Source organism: Plecotus auritus, assembly GCF_963455305.1.
Source record: "Plecotus auritus genome assembly, chromosome: 2".
NCBI classification, from domain to species: domain Eukaryota; kingdom Metazoa; phylum Chordata; class Mammalia; order Chiroptera; family Vespertilionidae; genus Plecotus; species Plecotus auritus.
Window position 1 is genome coordinate 24,029,141 of NC_137771.1, and position 17,095 is coordinate 24,046,235.

The 17,095-nt window shown below is 43.2% G+C and overlaps 1 protein-coding gene across 1 annotated transcript in view; it reads left to right on the forward strand.

Annotated features, from left to right (window-relative positions):
• The first annotated feature begins 306 nt into the window (after window positions 1-306).
• THRAP3 (thyroid hormone receptor associated protein 3) overlaps window positions 307-17,095 on the forward strand; it is a 62,184-nt gene continuing 45,395 nt past the window's right edge. Inside the window, exon 1 of the mRNA XM_080658362.1 lies at window positions 307-429. The gene's annotated coding sequence lies outside the window, so the exon portion shown is untranslated. The remainder of the gene's footprint in view (window positions 430-17,095) is intronic.

Sequence of the window (17,095 nt, forward strand, 5' to 3'; positions counted from 1 at the left end):
TTTCAACAGCGAAAGCAGGCCGCGGGTGGGTGGGGTCCGGCCCTCCCTCCAAGCTGGTTCCAAAATGGTGCGGGCTGTATCGTCAGCAACACCTCCGCCCCTTCCGTCCACCTCCGCCCTTCTTCCCCAGGCCACCCAGGCGGGGGGAGGGGATGGAACGGGGCAACCCACGTGACCGACGACGACCTGGCGCGTGACGCAAACGGCGGGCCCAACGCTTGATCTGCCTTGTGGGAAACGTAGTTCAGCGCACCGTCAAGTGGGCGAGGAAAGGCGGGTCTACGACTACATTTCCCAGGAGGGAGCGAGGCGACGCTGCCGCTGCCGCCGTCGGAGAGCGGGGACGCGGGCGCGTTGTCGGGCGGGGGCGAGGTTTGGGCCGGTTGTGCCGTTGCGAGGCTGCAGCTGCGATCGCTGCGGTGGGCCCAGGTGAGTGAGGGTCCCGGGTGGGATGTAGGGCCGTCTGACCGGTTCCAGTCATTTAATCTTTTATATTTTCACTCCGGTGGCTGGGTCAGGGTCCCCAGGCTCGCCTGGCTCGGAGCCGCTCCCCCGCGCCTACCCCCTGGCCTCCGAGCGGGCCCGCGTCCTTCGGCTCCTCCCCCTCCCCGCCCTACTGGGCTCCCCTGCGCTCCGGCCTAGTTCCCGACGCTCAGGGCTGCCTTTTCTCCGGAGCAGCTTTTACCTTTCTTTCTCCTCCTTGAAAGCTGTCTGGGAGCGGCCCCCCCCCCCCCCCCCCCAGTCGCATGAACCAGATTATTTGGATTTCTTTTCCCGGAACTCTTGAGTGCCCTTCTCTCCCCCCCTCCCCCCATAGTCTCCATTGGCCTGGTTCTGTCTTCCCCTAGGGCGCATGTGGCTGGCACTCAGTAAATGTTAGTACCTCTTCCGTCCTTTTTGCCGCGTGGCCAGAGGAGGCATGGTCCAAATTTATCTGCCTCGGGAACATTTGTACGCCCACGTTTATTTCAATCTCTCGAGCTGGAGGTGAGGCCGACTTGACTTGCATTCCAGTGATAATCTGCGTGTGTTCTGCTTACATGAGGCAATTTTTTTTTTTTTTTGCCTTCCTTAGCATCTAACCAACTTTTATCAGCTGTTCCATTTGCCTTTGTGAATCTTAGGGGAGAAGGATGGCGGCAGAAGCTGGCGAGTAGCGCTGGCGCCCCGAAGTTGGAAGCCATCAGTGGTAGTACAGTGTTTACGGGGAGGTGGTTAATTGGATAGAAAGAAAAGCCTCTTGAGAGTGTGGAAAGCCTGGCGGGAGAGAGCCAGTGAAGCTTCTGTGGCAGCATTAACAGAAATATCTTAGATTCAGCGTGCCTGCAATCAAAATTTGGCCCTGCTAAGCTTTTGATTTTAGGTCAGGGGGCTTCACTTCCAAGTGCCCCAGTTTCCTTATCTGCAAAATAGCTGTGAGTAACGGTGGCCACTTTCTAGGATTATTATGAAGGTTAAATAGATTAAATTGAAAACCGCTTAGCTCATTACCTAATATGTATTAAACACTATTATTATTGTCACCATCATTTATGATTTCTAGATTGTGGGTCCAGAGTGGAAAGGCATGTATCACACCATCATTTTCCTTCCCTTTCAGGTGGTCCTCTCTTTGTGAAAATACTGTCTGTAGTAAAAATACTGTCTGTAGTAGTCTGTCCTGTTACCTACCTTATAAAGATTCAAAAACGGCTGCTGCCTTGAACAACTTGTGGAGCAAATTGGGCTTAGTTTGTTCTTCACTGGGAAATGTGTTTCATGACCTAGTGTACACACTGTAGCAATATCAGAAACATTTTTCGGCAGCTATTTAGGCTTGCTTGTATTTTGTACAAAAGGTGAGTTGGAGTTCCTATGAGAAACTAACAAAAAACCTTTATGTCCAGTACAATTCCATCTTTTTTTTTTTTTCTTAAACCTTTTACAAGAGTGAAAGCTCTTCAGTTTTGGAGACTACAGTCCAATTTTTAAAAATATATTTCTATTGATTTCAGGGAGGGAGAGAGAGAGAGAGAGAGAAACATCAGTGATGAGAGGGAATCATTGATTGGCTGCCTCCTGCACATCCCACACTGGGTATTCAGCCTGAAACCTGGGCATGTGTCCTGAGGAGGAATCATACCTATCACCTCCTGGTTCATAGGTGGACACTCAACCACTGAGCCACACGGGTGGGGCTACAGTCTTTTTTTTTTTAAGAAAATATCTTTATTGATTTCAGAGAGGAAGGGAGAGGGAAAGAGAGAGAAACATCAATGATGAGAGAGAATCATTGATTGGCTGCCTCTTGCACATCCCCTACTGGGGAGCAAGCCTGCAACCTAGACTTGTGCCCTTGACCGGAATCAAGCCTGGGACCCTTCATTTCGCAGGCTGACGCTCTATCCACTGAGCCAAACCAGCTAGGGCTACAGCCCAATTTTTAAAACTTTATTTTATCCCAGCCATCTTGCTCAGTGTTTGACCATCAACCCATGAACCAAGAGGCCTCTGGTTTGATTCCTGGTCAGGGCATATGCCCAGGTGGCAGCTGAATCCCCAGTAGCGGGCGTGCAGGAGGCAGCCAATTGATGTTCCTCTCATTGATGTTTCTCTATTCCTCTCTCAAATAAATAAAAAAAGCATATTGTATTCACAGATTTCTTTCTAAAAATGTATTTTAGAGAGGAAGGAAGAGAGAGAGAAACATCAATCATTGCCTCCCACATGCACCCCAACTGGAGGATGGAACCCGAAACCTGGATATGTGCCCTGACCCAGAACGAACCCACCACTATTTTGGTGTACAAGAGGATACTCCAACCAACTGAGCCACTGGGCCAGGGCAGATTTATTCTTATTTAGCATTCCCTGTAGCTTGCAGTAGAGCACATTTTAGCCAAATAATAGATTATTTAGGAATGTTTATCACTGATTTCATGAGACATTAAAAACATTTTCCTTAGATCGTAACTGGCAAGAAAAGTCAAATCGGAGTTGACTGGATGGAGTTTGTAGCTTAAGGTTCTTTAACAGGTGAAAGGTTGCATGATGATGTGAAAGAACTGGGATACAGAGTCAGTGCCTTGTTGGGCAAATTCCTTCCTTTTTTTGTTTAAATGTTTATTTTATTTATCAAACTTACTGATTTTTTAGAGAGAGTGGAAGGGAAAAGAAACATCGATTTGTTGTTACACTTATTCTTTTTCCCCATCCTCCCCATCTGCCCCCCTGTTCCACTTATTTATGCATTCATTGGTTGCTTCTTGTATGTGCCCTGACTAGGGATCCAACCTTGGTGTTTAGGCATGATGCTCTAACCCTGCAGTCAGCAAACTGCGGAGCCGTGGTTTGCCGCTCTGTTGACTAATGAGTTTGCCGACCACTGCTCTAACCAACTGAGCTACCCAGCCAGGAGCTCTCTCCTTTTTTTTTTTTAAAAAAAATATTTTATTGATTTCAGAGAGGAAGGGAGAGGGAGAGAGAGAGAAACATCAATGATGAGAGAGAATCACTGACTGGCTGCCTCCTGCATGTTTCCCACTGGGGATGGAGCCTGCAACCCAGGCATGTGCCCTTGATCGGAATCAAACCCGGGACCCTTCAGTCCGCAGGCTGACGCTCTGTCACACTGAGCCAAACTGGCTAGGGCCCCCCTTCCTTTTTGGGGGGCTGTTTTTCTCCTGCAAAACTAGGTTTGTGTGAAATATCCCTAGGAATGCTTCCAGTTCTTAATTCTCTATGACTATAATTCTAGTCATATTTGTTCAAAACTTGGTTCTCCTGGTTCAATGTGTTTGCATCTAGATTGGGTGGAATCATGGTCTCTTAATCACAGGGCTCTGGATCTTGGATTAAAGCCAATTGTATACCCCTCAAAGTTATACACCCTATATATGATCTGAAGATAATGAACTTTCTCTTTATTCTTCTAGCACTTCAAGTCACAATTCTATTTTACAGATAACTATTTCAGTGAGATTAGAAGTAGATTCATACAAGTTATAAGTGTAGACTAGAAGTTGTGTTAACCAGGTTCTCAGCAGAATATTACTGAGCAGAGATAAACTCCTCTGTTGCATTGTAAGTACCTGGAAGGTTTTCTGATTCATCTTTGTGCTTTCAACAGTGCCCAGTGAAGGAAATTAACAATTAGTTATTATTTTAGTGCTTGCTATATTATTAGGAACTGTATTCAAATTTTGATGTTGTTCTCATTTAATCATTGCAACAGCTTGTGAGATAGTGTTACTCCTTTTTTATAGATTGAGAAACAGGCTTAAAAGAGTACAAATGTGTTTTGTTTTTTAATATGTCTTTAAAAACTGATTTTAAAGAGAGGAAGGGAGAGGGAGAGAGAAACATCCATTGGCTGCCTCCTGAATGCTCCCTACTGGGGAATGAGCCCACAATTTGGGCATATGCCTGACTAGGAATCACTGGTAATCTTTGGGTGCAGGGATAATACTCAACCAACTGAGCCACACTGGCCAGGGCAAGAGTCAAAATGTTTTAAATTCGTTTTTCTGTGACTCCAGAGCCTGTAATCTTTCTTGCCTCAACATACTGCTTTACAAAGACATTTTTCAGAGTGCACTCAATGAATGTTAACTTAGTGAAATAATTATAAAATGTTTAAAAATCTATGTATATTGTTTCAGGTTTTGATGTTAGTATTTTTAGAAGAGAGAATAGCCAGTCCTTACAGGCCAACTGAATATTAAGGGGCAACCAGTGGTTGGTAACTGTTCCAAAATAAACTGTGTTCTAAAATAAAACATTAAAACCAGCGACGGGGACTAGAAATTGGGGATAGGGAGGGAAGAAAGAGATCCCTTTGTTATATGCTCTTGTACAGTTTGAAGTATTTGCTGTGTATATTTTTTTTTCCTTTTTTAAAACTACATATGCAACAACATAGATGAGTCTTGACATTATTATGCTAGGTGACATAAGCTAGACATAAAAGGACAAATATTGTATGATATGACTAATATGAGGTACTAGAGTAGTCACATAGAGACACAGTAGAATGGTGGTTGTGGGCGATAACTGTTTAATGGGTGTCTAGTTTCAGTTTGGGAATATGAAAGTATTCTGGAGATGGATGATGGTGATGGTTGTGCAAGTGTGAATATACTTAATGCCACTGAACTAAACTATGTACTTAAGAATGGCTAAAATGGCCCTGGCCAGTGTGGCTCAGTTGGTTGAAGCATTATCCCAGGCGCCAAAAGGTTTCCTGGTCAGGGCATATACCTAAGTTTCAGGTTCAGTCCCCAGTTGGGGCACATGGGAGGCATCCAATTGATGTTTCTCTCCCTCTCTCCCGTCTCCTTTAAGCATGTCCTCAAGTGAGGGTTAAAAATATGTTTAAACTGGTAAATTTTCTGTTAGGTATACTTTATGATAGCAAAAAGAAACTATAATTCATTTATTTGTCATTCAACGAACATGTATCTAGACGCTGGGAATACAAAAAGGAATTTGATCTGGTAATTACTACCAATATTAGCATAGTAATATTGTAGGACCAATAGTTTTCTAGGCAGTAGAGGCTTAAGTTGTATGGAAATGGTGGTAGCTTATAAAAGTTCCTAATGTGATTAAATAGATGATAAATTCTGGGAAGATAGCTGTTACAGTTTCAGATAAGATAGTCTTATCCTCTGGTGGATGACTAGAAGGACTCAAATGAATTGTTATTTGGTCCTGAGTGTCTCTGCATTGTGTGAGAGCATGATTTTAAAAATCATCAGTCTAATAAGTCAGTGGTCGGCAAACTGCAGCTCGCGAGCCACATGCAGCTCTTTGGCCCCTTGAATGTGGCTCTTCCACAAAATACCACGTGCGGGCGCGCACGTACAGTGCCATTGAAACTTCGTGGCCCATGCCGAAACCGGTTTGGCTCAGTGGATGGAGCGTCGGCCTGCAGACTGAAGGGTCTCGGGTTCGATTCCGGTCAGGGGCATGTACCTTGGTTGCGGGCACATCCCCAGTGGGAGGTGTGCAGGGGGCGGCTGATCGATGTTTCTCTCTCATCGATGTGTCTGACTCTCTATCCCTCTCCCTTCCTCTCTGTAAGAAATCAATAAAATATATTAAAAAAAAAAAAAAAAGAGAGAGAGACTTCGTTGCCCATGTGCAGAAGTCGGTTTTCGGCTCCCAAAAGAAATTTCAATTGTTGTATTGTTGATATTTGGCTCTGTTGACTAATGAGTTTGCCGACCACTGGTCTAAGTAGAAATTGTCATATGCACAGATGGCATGTTGATCCTTCTCATGTAAACTGAGAACCTGTGGCACAGAATAATGGTATCTTTTAGGAGGCAGACTCATTCAGCCTGCAGTCAAGTATAGGTTTGTGTTTATTACCAGAGTATATTGCTGAAGAGGTTTTGAAGATGTAATAAGCATCATATATTCTGATTCTGCCATAAAACCAAATTCTTAATTGTTAAGAGAAAGAAGGTAATTGTTTAAATGACCATATGACTGACTACCTGTACCAGCTGGTTGAAGTCTTTGTCTTTTTTTTTTTAAATTGATTTCAGAGTGGAAGGGAAAGGGAGAAAGAGAAACATCAATGATGAGAGAGAATCACTGCTTCCTCCTGCAAGTCCCCCACTGGGGATGGAGCCCGAAACGCGGGCATGTGCCTTGACTGGGAATCGACCCGTGACCTCCTGGTTCATAGGTCGATGCTCAAGCACTGAGCCATGCCAGCTGGGTGAAGTCTTTATTTATTTTTTTTAATTTAATAAGTCTTTATTGTTCAGATTATTACAATTGTTCCTCTTTTTTCCCCCCATAGCTCCCCTCCACCCAGTTCCCACCCCACCCTCTGCCCTTACCTCCCCCCACTGTCCTCATCCATAGGTGTACGATTTTTGTCCAGTCTATTCCTGCACCCCCCACACCCCTTTCCCCCCCGAGAATTGTCAGTCCACTCCCTTTCTATGCCCCTGATTCTATTATATTCACCAGTTTATTCTGTTCATCAGATTTTTTATTCACTTGATTTTTAGATTCACTTGTTGATAGACATGTATTTGTTGTTCTTAATTTTTATCTTTACCTTCTTCTTCTTCCTCTAGTTAAAGAATACCTTTCAGCATTTCATGTAATACTGGTTTGGCAGTGATGAACTCCTTTAGCTTTTTCTTATCTGTGAAGCTCTTTATCTGACCTTCAATTCTGAATGATAGCTTTGCTGGGTAGAGTAATCTTGGTTGTAGGTTCTTGCTGTTCATCACTTTGAATATTTCTTGCCACTCCCGTCTGGCCTGCATAGTTTCTGTTGAAAATCAGCTGACAGTCGTATGGGTACCCCCTTGTAGGTAACTAACTGTTTTTCTCTTGCTGCTTTTAATATTCTTTGTCTTTTGCCCTTGGCATTTTAATTATGATGTGTCTTGGTGTGGTCCTCTTTTGATTCCTCTTGTTTGGGGTTCTCTGTGCTTCCTGGACTTGTAAGTCTATTTCTTTCACCAGGTCGGGAAAGTTTTCTGTCATTATTTCTTCTAATAGGTTTTCAATATTTTGCTCTCTCTCTTCTTCTGGCATCCCAAAAATTCGGATGTTGGTACGCTTAAAGTTGTCCCAGAGGCTCCTTACACTATCTTCATATTTTTGGATTTTTTTTTTCTTTTTGTTTTTCTGGTTGGGTGTTTTTTGTTTCCTCATATTTCAGATCTTTGGTTTGATTCTTGGGCTTCTTTGATCTACAGTTGATTTTCTGTATTTTTTTATTTCAGACAGTGTATGCTTAATTTCTGACTGGTCCTTTTCCATTTTTTTGGCATTCTCATTAAAGTCCTTGAAGGTCTCACTAAGTTCCTCGGAGGTCTCATCAAGTTTCTCGGCGGTTTTTAGAAGATTCTTGAGTAATCTTATAAATGTGGTTTTGAACTCTGTCCAGTAGTTTGCTTTCCTCCATTTCTTTCATTCATGACATGTTTCTTTGTCTCCGCATTTTGTTGCTTCCCTGTGTTGATAGAGTGGTTGTCTGTGGTAGGTGACCAGTGGTTCAGCCTATCACCTGAGGTGGACACTCTTGGTGCACCCCTTTGTGGGGTGAGTGCAAAGTCTTGGTGTAGTTAAGCCTTGATTGCTGTTGGTACACTGGGAGGAATTGACCTCCAGGCCAATTGGCTGTGAGGACCCGCTGTGTCTATTATGGAAGAACGGTCCTTTTCCATTTTTTTGGCATTCTCATTAAAGTCCTTGAAGGTCTCACTAAGTTCCTCGGAGGTCTCATCAAGTTTCTCGGCGGTTTTTAGAAGATTCTTGAGTAATCTTATAAATGTGGTTTTGAACTCTGTCCAGTAGTTTGCTTTCCTCCATTTCTTTCATTCATGACATGTTTCTTTGTCTCCGCATTTTGTTGCTTCCCTGTGTTGATAGAGTGGTTGTCTGTGGTAGGTGACCCGTGGTTCAGCCTATCACCTGAGGTGGACACTCTTGGTGCACCCCTTTGTGGGGTGAGTGCAAAGTCTTGGTGTAGTTAAGCCTTGATTGCTGTTGGTACACTGGGAGGAATTGACCTCCAGGCCAATTGGCTGTGAGGACCCGCTGTGTCTATTATGGAAGAACTGTTGTGCTGGAGACATGCTTATGGGGCAGGACTTGCTTCAGTGGGGCTTTGGTGCTCACTGAGTCTGCCTCTTGAATGTGTCACTTATGGATGTGAGGAGTTAAAATCTGATGTCGTCTCACACTGACCACTAGATACGCTAGCTTTTGGATCTCCAGTGGGGTGCAGGTCAGCTACTTTCTGAGGCCACCCAGCAGGCGCTACAGCGAGAACTACAGTTTTCTCCTCTTTGCTTGGGGTTTGGAGGTTTTGGAGCTGTCTGACCAGAGCTGCAGTTTGTTAGGTTAAGCTGCGATAGGGCAGGTTATTTATATGCAAAAGGCGCAGTGTGGAGCTTGGGTGAGTTTGTAGATTGTGCGGGGTGGGGTCTCAGGGAGTCACTAGGTTAGGGTGTGGCAAACAGTGATGGCTGCCAGTCAGCCATATCTGCGACTCCGCGTTTCCAAGTCCCCGCGTCCCGCGCAGTAAATAATGATTGCTGTGCGCACCTCTGCAAGAAAGCCACCCTCACTTTCCGACCCAATGGAAGACAGTCCAGCTTCTCCCCATAGGAGTTTGGGTCCCCAGCGTCTCCCCAGAAACTGGAGTTCAGAGTAATCGGGTGCTTGTCTCCCTTTGGGTTGAAAAAAGCAGCACACCCAGTCGCCTGCTGCTGGCCAGATTCGCGCGCCTCCGTACCTCAGCTTTTCAGCGCTTGTGCACGTCTCAATGCTCTTTTCTCTTTCCTTCTAGTTGTAGAACTTCCACTCAGCCAGCTTTCCCGTGGTTCTGGGTGATAGATGTTTTGTCTTTTAGTTGTAGTTTTGAAATTGTTGTGAGAGGCAGCAGTTTAGGTGTTTACCTATGCCGCCATCTTGGTTCCCTCCAGGCCTGCATAGTTTCTGTTGAGAAATCAGCTGACAATCGTATGGGTGCTCCCTTGTAGGTAACTAACTGTTTTTCTCTTGCTGCTTTTAATATTCTCTCTCTGTCTTTTGCTCTTGGCATTTTTTAAAATATTTTTATTGATTTCTGAGAGGAAGGGAAAGGGGGACGGAGGGAGGGAGAGAGAGAGAGAGAGATAGATATCAGTGATGAGAGAATCATGGGTCAGCTGCCTCCTGCACGCCCCCCACTGGGGATGGAGCCCACAACTGGGGTGTGTACCCTGACGGGGAATTGAACCTGTGACCTCCTGGTTCCCAGGTCGTTGCTCAACCACGGAGCCATGCGGGCTGGGCCACTCTTGGCATTTTAATTATGATGTGTCTTGGTGTGGTCCTCTTTGGATTTTTTTTGTTTGGGGTTCTATGCTCTTCCTGGACTTATAAGTCTATTTCTTTCACCAGGTGGGGGAAGTTTTTGGTCATTATTTCTTCAAATAGGTTTTCAGTATCTTGCTCTCTCTTCTTCTTGTGGCACCCCCATAATTCGGATGTTGGTACGCCTGAGGTTGTCCCAGAGGCTCCTTATTCTATCTTCAAATTTTTGGATTCTTTTTTTTTTGCTTTTCCGGTTCAGTGTTTTTTGCTTCTTTGTATTTCAAATCTTTGACTTGGTTCTTGCGGTCCTCTAGTCTGCTGTTAGTTCTCTGTATAATATTTTTTATTTCAGTCAGTGTATGTTTACTTTCTAGATCAGCCATGGGCAAACTACGGCCTGCGGGCCGGATCCGGCCCGTTTGGCTGTTCTATCTGGCCCGCGGAGCCGAAAGAGTGGAGGGTTCTCTTGCTCTCCCCTCCGCTCCTTTACTTTGAATTTATATTAGTTCACACAAACACGCCATCCATGCTTTTGTTCCGGCCCTCTGGTCCAGTTTAAGAACCCATTGTGGCCCTCGAGTCAAAAAGTTGGCCCACCCCTGTTCTAGATGGTCCTTTTTTATCCTCAAGGGTCTCGCTAAATTTATCGGCCTTTACTAGGAAATTCTTGAAAAACCTTAAAACCGTGGTTTTGAACTCTATATCCAGTCGTTTGCTTTCCTCCATTTCTTTCATTTGTGATCTGTTTCTTTGTCTCCGCATTTTCATTGCTTCCTTGAGTTGGTGGAGTAGCTTTGTGTGGTAGGTGTCCTATGGGGCACAGTGGCTCAGCCTCCCCAGTTACCTGAGGTGGACACTCTTGGTGCACCCCTTTGTGGAGTGTGTACACAGCCTTGTAGTTAAGCCTTGATTGTTGTTGGTATCACTGGGAGGAATTGACCTCCAGGCCAATTGGCTGTGAGGATCAGCTGCGTCTGTGCTAGGAGAACTTCTGTGTTGGAGACACCCTTATGAGACAAGATTTGCAAAATTGCAAAAACCTCTGTGCTCAGCTTAGATGGGGCGGAGTCTCAGGGCAGAGCAGACAGCCTTGGCTTCCTGTCAGCCCTGCCCTATGAGGCCCCTTGGTCTCGGTGTCCCTCGGTAATTGCTGCAAGCACCTGTGAGAGAAAGCCACCCTCGAGTTTTGCCTGCTGCCAGACAGTCCAGTTTCTCCTTGAATGAGTCTGGGTTCCCAGAAACTCTCCTGGCACTGGAGTTCAGCGCAGTCAGGAGCTTCCGTTTCCCTCCCAACTTTAGAAAGTCAGCCACGCACTCAGCCGCCCGTGCACTCAGCAATCAGTCCTCTCTGCGCGCGCGAGCCACCGGACCTCTGCCTTCCGCAGCTCCCCTGAGTCTCAGTGTGCTTTCTCTTTTCCTGACAGTCCAGATTCCCCCCGAATGAGTGTGGGTTCCCTGAGTCTCGCCCGAGACTGGAGTTCAGTGCAGTCGGGAGCTTCTGTCTCCTTCCCGCTTGGGAAAGCCAGCCACGCATTCAGCCACCCGTCCTCTCCGCGTGTGCGCCTCTGTACCTCAGCCTTTTACAGCTCCTCTGAGTCTCAATGTGCTTTCCTCTTTCCTTCTACTTGTAGAATTTCCACTCAGCCAGCTTTCCTGTGGTTCTGGATGGTGTCCGTTTTTTTTTTTTAGTTGGAATTTTGATATTGTTGTGCGAGGCAGCAGTTTAGGTGTTTACCTATGTCGCCATCTTGGTTTCTCTCTCTGGGTGAAGTCTTTGTCTTTTAACTGTCACTTTGACATTGGCCTGAATGATAATATAATGTTTATGAAGTACTTAACATGCTAAGCTCAGTTTCAAGAACATTACATACATGTTAATTTATTCAATTTTCATAGCAATCCTGTGTAGTAGGAACCAGTTTTACATATGAGGAAACAGAGATAGTGAGATTTAATTAAGTACAGTCAAACCTGGGTTCTCAAACCTTTCCCATCTTTTTTTTTTTTTAAATATATTTTTAATTGATTTTTTACAGAGAGGAAGGGCGAGGGATAGAGAGTTAGAAACATTCATGAGAGAGAAACACCGATCAGCTGCCTCCTGCACCCCCCCCACCGGGGATGTGCCCGCAACCAAGGCACATGCCCTTGACCAGAATCAAACCTGGGACCCCTCAGTCCGCAGGCCAGCACTCTATCCACTGAGCCAAACCGGTTAGGGCACCTTTCCCATCTTGAACAATTCAATTCTTTATCAAGTTGTTCACAGAAAAATGTCTTGGTTATTGAACAAAACTTTGGTTCGAGACCCGATAACCCTTTCATGTTGATACCTGTATGATCAGTCATGTGTCTGTCAGGCAACAAAGGAGAGAATGCTCCAGTATGAGTTAGTTTACTGATAAAACCTCTTGTTAACATCTCAGGAAATTGTGCTGTGTTTATTTTCATGTTTTTTGTTTTTGCTGCATAGTATTATTAAATATGTATAGTAAGTCACCATGGGTCCTAAGAAGGTTAGTGATAGCAGCAAAGTGAAAAGGAAAGTTGTGAGAACAATGATAGAGCTTAAAGAAATAATTGCAGCACTGGCTGGTGTGGCTTGAGTTTCCTCCCATGCACCAAAGATTCCCTGTCTGGGTATATGCCTGGGTTGCAGGCTTCCCCAATAGGGAGCATGCAGGAGGCAGCTAATTGATGTTTCTCTCTCCAATAGATGTTTCTCTCCTTCCTCTCTCTCTTAAATCAATAAAAACATTAAAAAAAATAATTGCAAAGTTTTTGTCTGATCTGGTTACCAAGTATGTCATGGTGCAATTGATGATTAGCACAATTTTTATTTATTTCTTTAAAGTATTTTTATTTTTTGTTGTTAATCCTCACCTGAGGATATTTTTTAAATTGATTATTAGAGAGAGTAGAAGGGAGGGGGAGAGATATATAGAGAGAAACATCGATCTGAGAGAGGCACATTGATTGCTTTCCTTCCACACGGGCCCGCCCTGGGCCTGGAATTGAACCTGGAACCCTTAAGTCCATGGGCTGATGTATCCACTGTGCCAAGCCAGCTAGGGTGACGATTAGCACGATTTAAAAACTTTAATGAAGAGGATGTCAAGAGTGCTGATGTTGCTAAGGGTGTGAAAATACTCAGGAAACAAGGATCTAGGCAATTGAGAAAGGAATCATTTGGGAGTCTGCAATGGATTAATTCATTTTACATTATCTCTAATGGGGAAAAAATGACTCAGTTTTTGAACAAATTGCTTCTTGAACAGCCTTCCAGAGTGAATTAAGTTCGAGAACCAAGGTTTCATTGTATCAGCATGAAAGGGTTGTTAGGTCGAGAACTGAAGTTTTGTTTGACGACAGAGACATTCTTTCCGTGAACAACTTGGTCTAGACTTGAATTGTTCAAGATGGGAGACGTTTGAGAGGTTTGACTGTACTCAGGTGAATGCTGAAGTCTGTACCAACAGTTTACGTATCATCTTTGAAAATGTCTTCTTACAAAGAGAGGCACTGCCAAAAACTAATATTAATTCATGAGCATATGATTTTTTGAGTATGATTTTAGTATAGTATATTCATCACTTGGAAGGCATTTATAGAATTCTGTTAGATTCTTGATATTTGCCTTTTAGCTTGTCGTACTGCATGCTGGTCATTTCCAATTGAAGATTAGAAGTTGCACAGTTAGATGGATTTTGAAATACAGAGATTTCCTTTATACTTGCATTGAAGTTGGAAATATTCTGGAACTGTAGTTTGAGCTAAAAATATGTTTGCTTCAAATTTGTGTGGGAATGGAGATCTCATTGCTTGTTTTAACATTTGATAGCACGGGAGTGAATAAAGTAATGACATTACTTGTGATTTAAACAAGGGTGTTTAAACAGTTTTGAAATTTATTTTCTGCAATATGTATTTTCCAAAGAAGTGCTATTTTGCCTTGTAATTTTCTTTTTTTTAAATATATTTTTTAAAAATTGATTGCAGAGAGGAAGGGAGAGGGAGAGAGAGATAGAAACATCAGTGATAGAGAGTCATTGATTGGCTGCCTTGTGCACGTTTCACACAGGGGATTGAGCCTGCAACCCGGGCATGTACCCTTGACTGGAATTGAACCTGGGACCCTTCAGTCCTCAGGTTGACATGCTCTGTCCACTGAGCCAAACCAGCTAGGGCTTGCTTCGTAATTTTCAATTGAATGAATTTACAGACATCAAATCTGCAGCTTAAGCTAATTTCCATAGCCATTCAATATTCAATAATAGTGTTTAAGGGCTGTTCTTTTTGTTCAGAAAAATTTCAGATTCAGCCCAGAGCTAAAAAAGAATCACAATAAAGTTTTACTGCTGTTGAGCCAATCGAAATGCTCTTTGGTAGAGCAGCTTAGGATTCACCTATTGACTGATGGTGGTAAAGTCTACAAAATTGAATTGAGAGTGAATGAGTCACTCTTGACAAAACTGGCTCAATATAGGATAGCTTAAAATTTTTTTTGCAGAGTACCTGCTGACAGAAATAGTACAGAATAATCATATGCTTTAAATACTGTGCATTTTAACAAGATTTGTAAATTTGTCTAACTAAGCCCTCTCCACACATTTTTACCACCATCATTTCTGACACATTTTAGCAGATTTAAGTTCAGGTTGTATTGAATTAGTGTTTTCTCAATTTTTTTTTAAGATATATGTATATTATTGATTTCAGAGAGGAAGGGAGAGAGAGAGAGATCAGTAGTGAGAATCTGCCTTCTGCACAGTCCTTACTGGGGATCGAGCCCACAACTCCGGGCATATGCCCTTGACCAAACCCGGGACCTTTCAGTCCACAGGCTGATGCTCTATCCACTGAGCAAACCCGGCTAGGGCTCTCAACTTTGAAAAAATTCTTGCCTGTTGTTCCACACAGACTCTACATAGAGGCTAATTCTTCTGTCACCTCAAACTGTATTAACGTCTCCAATAAACAACTGAGCAGTATCAAAAATACCTTTCGAATCATCAAGAGCCAGAGAACACCACTCAAAATCATTTGCCTTTTTTTCTTTTTAAACAAATGCCTAATTTTGGAACAGTTTCAGATAATCAGAAAATAGTATATGTATACCACACGTGCATTTCCCCTGTTAACAGCAGATAGAGGCCGAGAAGTATACTTATGACTGTCCAAATGACACAGGCAGGACAAGTTGGGGTGGTGGTGCATAAACACTGTGGTGGCAGGGATGACTCAGGGCTTCATGTGTCTCCTTTTACAGAATTAACTAAGGGCCAGAGCCTCATTTGTATCTCTACCCATTGGGACAATGGGAAATTGAAGACTTGTTGGGATGATAAAGTTCTTGCCAATGTCCAAGAAGAAGTTAATAAGAAAGAAACATGATGGGATACTAAAATGGAAGATTTGTGTGTGTTTGGTTAGAATTTTAAGGATGGGTGAATTGGAATAGTTCCTTAATTCAGTGAGTTGTAGAGTAAGCAGTGCTCAGTCCTATAACTGTCATCAGGATTTCCCTCAAACTGATGTGAGTCCCTGTGCCTCTGCAGTTAGAAATAGGGAAAGAGGTTTTGGATGCTGTAACCTAGGATGAATTCTACTAATAAGCTGCAAGAATACATGCAAAAGAAAATAAATATGCTAAAATATTTTGAATGAGTTTTTTTTTTTTAAAATATATTTTATTGGTTTTTTACAGAGAGGAAGGAAGAGGGATAGATAGTCAGAAACATCGATGAGAGAGAAACATCGATCAGCTGCCTCTTGCACACCTCCTACTGGGGATGTGCCCGCAACCAAGTTACATGCCCTTGACCGGAATCGAACCTGGGACCTTTCAGTCCGCAGGCTGACGCTCTATCCACTGAGCCAAACCGGTTTTGGCTTGAATGAGTTTTTGAAAGTGCTATATTTTTACTGTTTATCAATTAAGTAAAATATAGACCAACATTATCACAAATTTGGTAACAGGCTGACTGAGTAATAATTTCATCTGTATAGAACAGTTTTATCCTGTTAGTTTTAAGGGTAGGTTTTTGTTGCCTCTTTGTAATGTAAATGACCTGGTTACCTTTGCTATAGGTCAGTGGTCAGCAGACTCATTAGTCAACAGAGCCAAATATCAACAGTACAACGATTGAAATTTTTTTTGAGAGCCAAATTTTTTTTTTTCAGTTTTTTTTTTTAAATATATTTTATTGATATTTTACAGAGAGGAAGGGAGAGGGATAGAGAGCTAGAAACATCGATGAGAGAGAAACATCGATCAGCTGCCTCCTGCACACCTCCCACTGGGGATGTGCCCGCAACCAAGGTACATGCCCTTGACCGGAATCGAACCTGGGACCTTTCAGTCTGCAGGCCGACGCTCTATCCACTGAGCCAAACCGGTTTCGGCGAGCCAAATTTTTTAAACTTCTTCTAACGCTACTTCTTCAAAATAGACTCACTCAGGCCGTGGTATTTTGTGGAAGAGCCACACTCAAGGGGCCAAAGAGCCGCATGTGGCTCGCGAGCCGCAGTTTGCCAACCACGGGTATAGGTCAAGAGTTTATTGCTTGGGTTATCAGCAGATGTATCACTGTTAGGAAAATGGACATATTAACAGATTGAATGAGATGAGTGTAAGGAGAGACATGTCTAGGATAACACAGAGAAGCAGTACCTAACCCAGCCTGGGTAAGCCAGGGACAGCTGTCTGGGGGAGGAGACCCTCGTAGGAATGGGTTTGGAAGATGCTTTCTTTAAGAAAATACATCACATTCTTCTGGCTAAATAGGCAAGGTTTCAGCTGTATGTAAGCTACAGGTTTCAGAAAAAGCTAAGTTGGGTATCTTTGAGTGAATACTAAGTGAAAAAAAAATTAATGTCAAGCCTGCATCTTTAGATAATTGGAATTGCGGTGCCTTTCTACTTTATAGTAACGTGAATGAATGATAAAGCTTTAATAAGCTAGGAGTGAGGACATTAACCACATACATGAGCTTGTTGATCTTGGATTTTTTGTTTGATAACTCCCTACAAAGCTTTGATGTATGTCCATGTTTGTAATGTTTAGGTCTGGGAATATTTAAACAACTGGATCAGAAGGGTCTTTTTTTTGTGTTTGAGGGATGAGGATAGGGAGTTATTTTAATTTGAAACATACTTATTAAATTTAGCGTACCTCAGTTAAGTATTTTTGTTTCAAATATCTAATTATTCAGAAGTAATTTTCCAGGTTGAATTATGGAGTGTGTGAATTAATTAGCTTTGCATAATGCAAACTGTA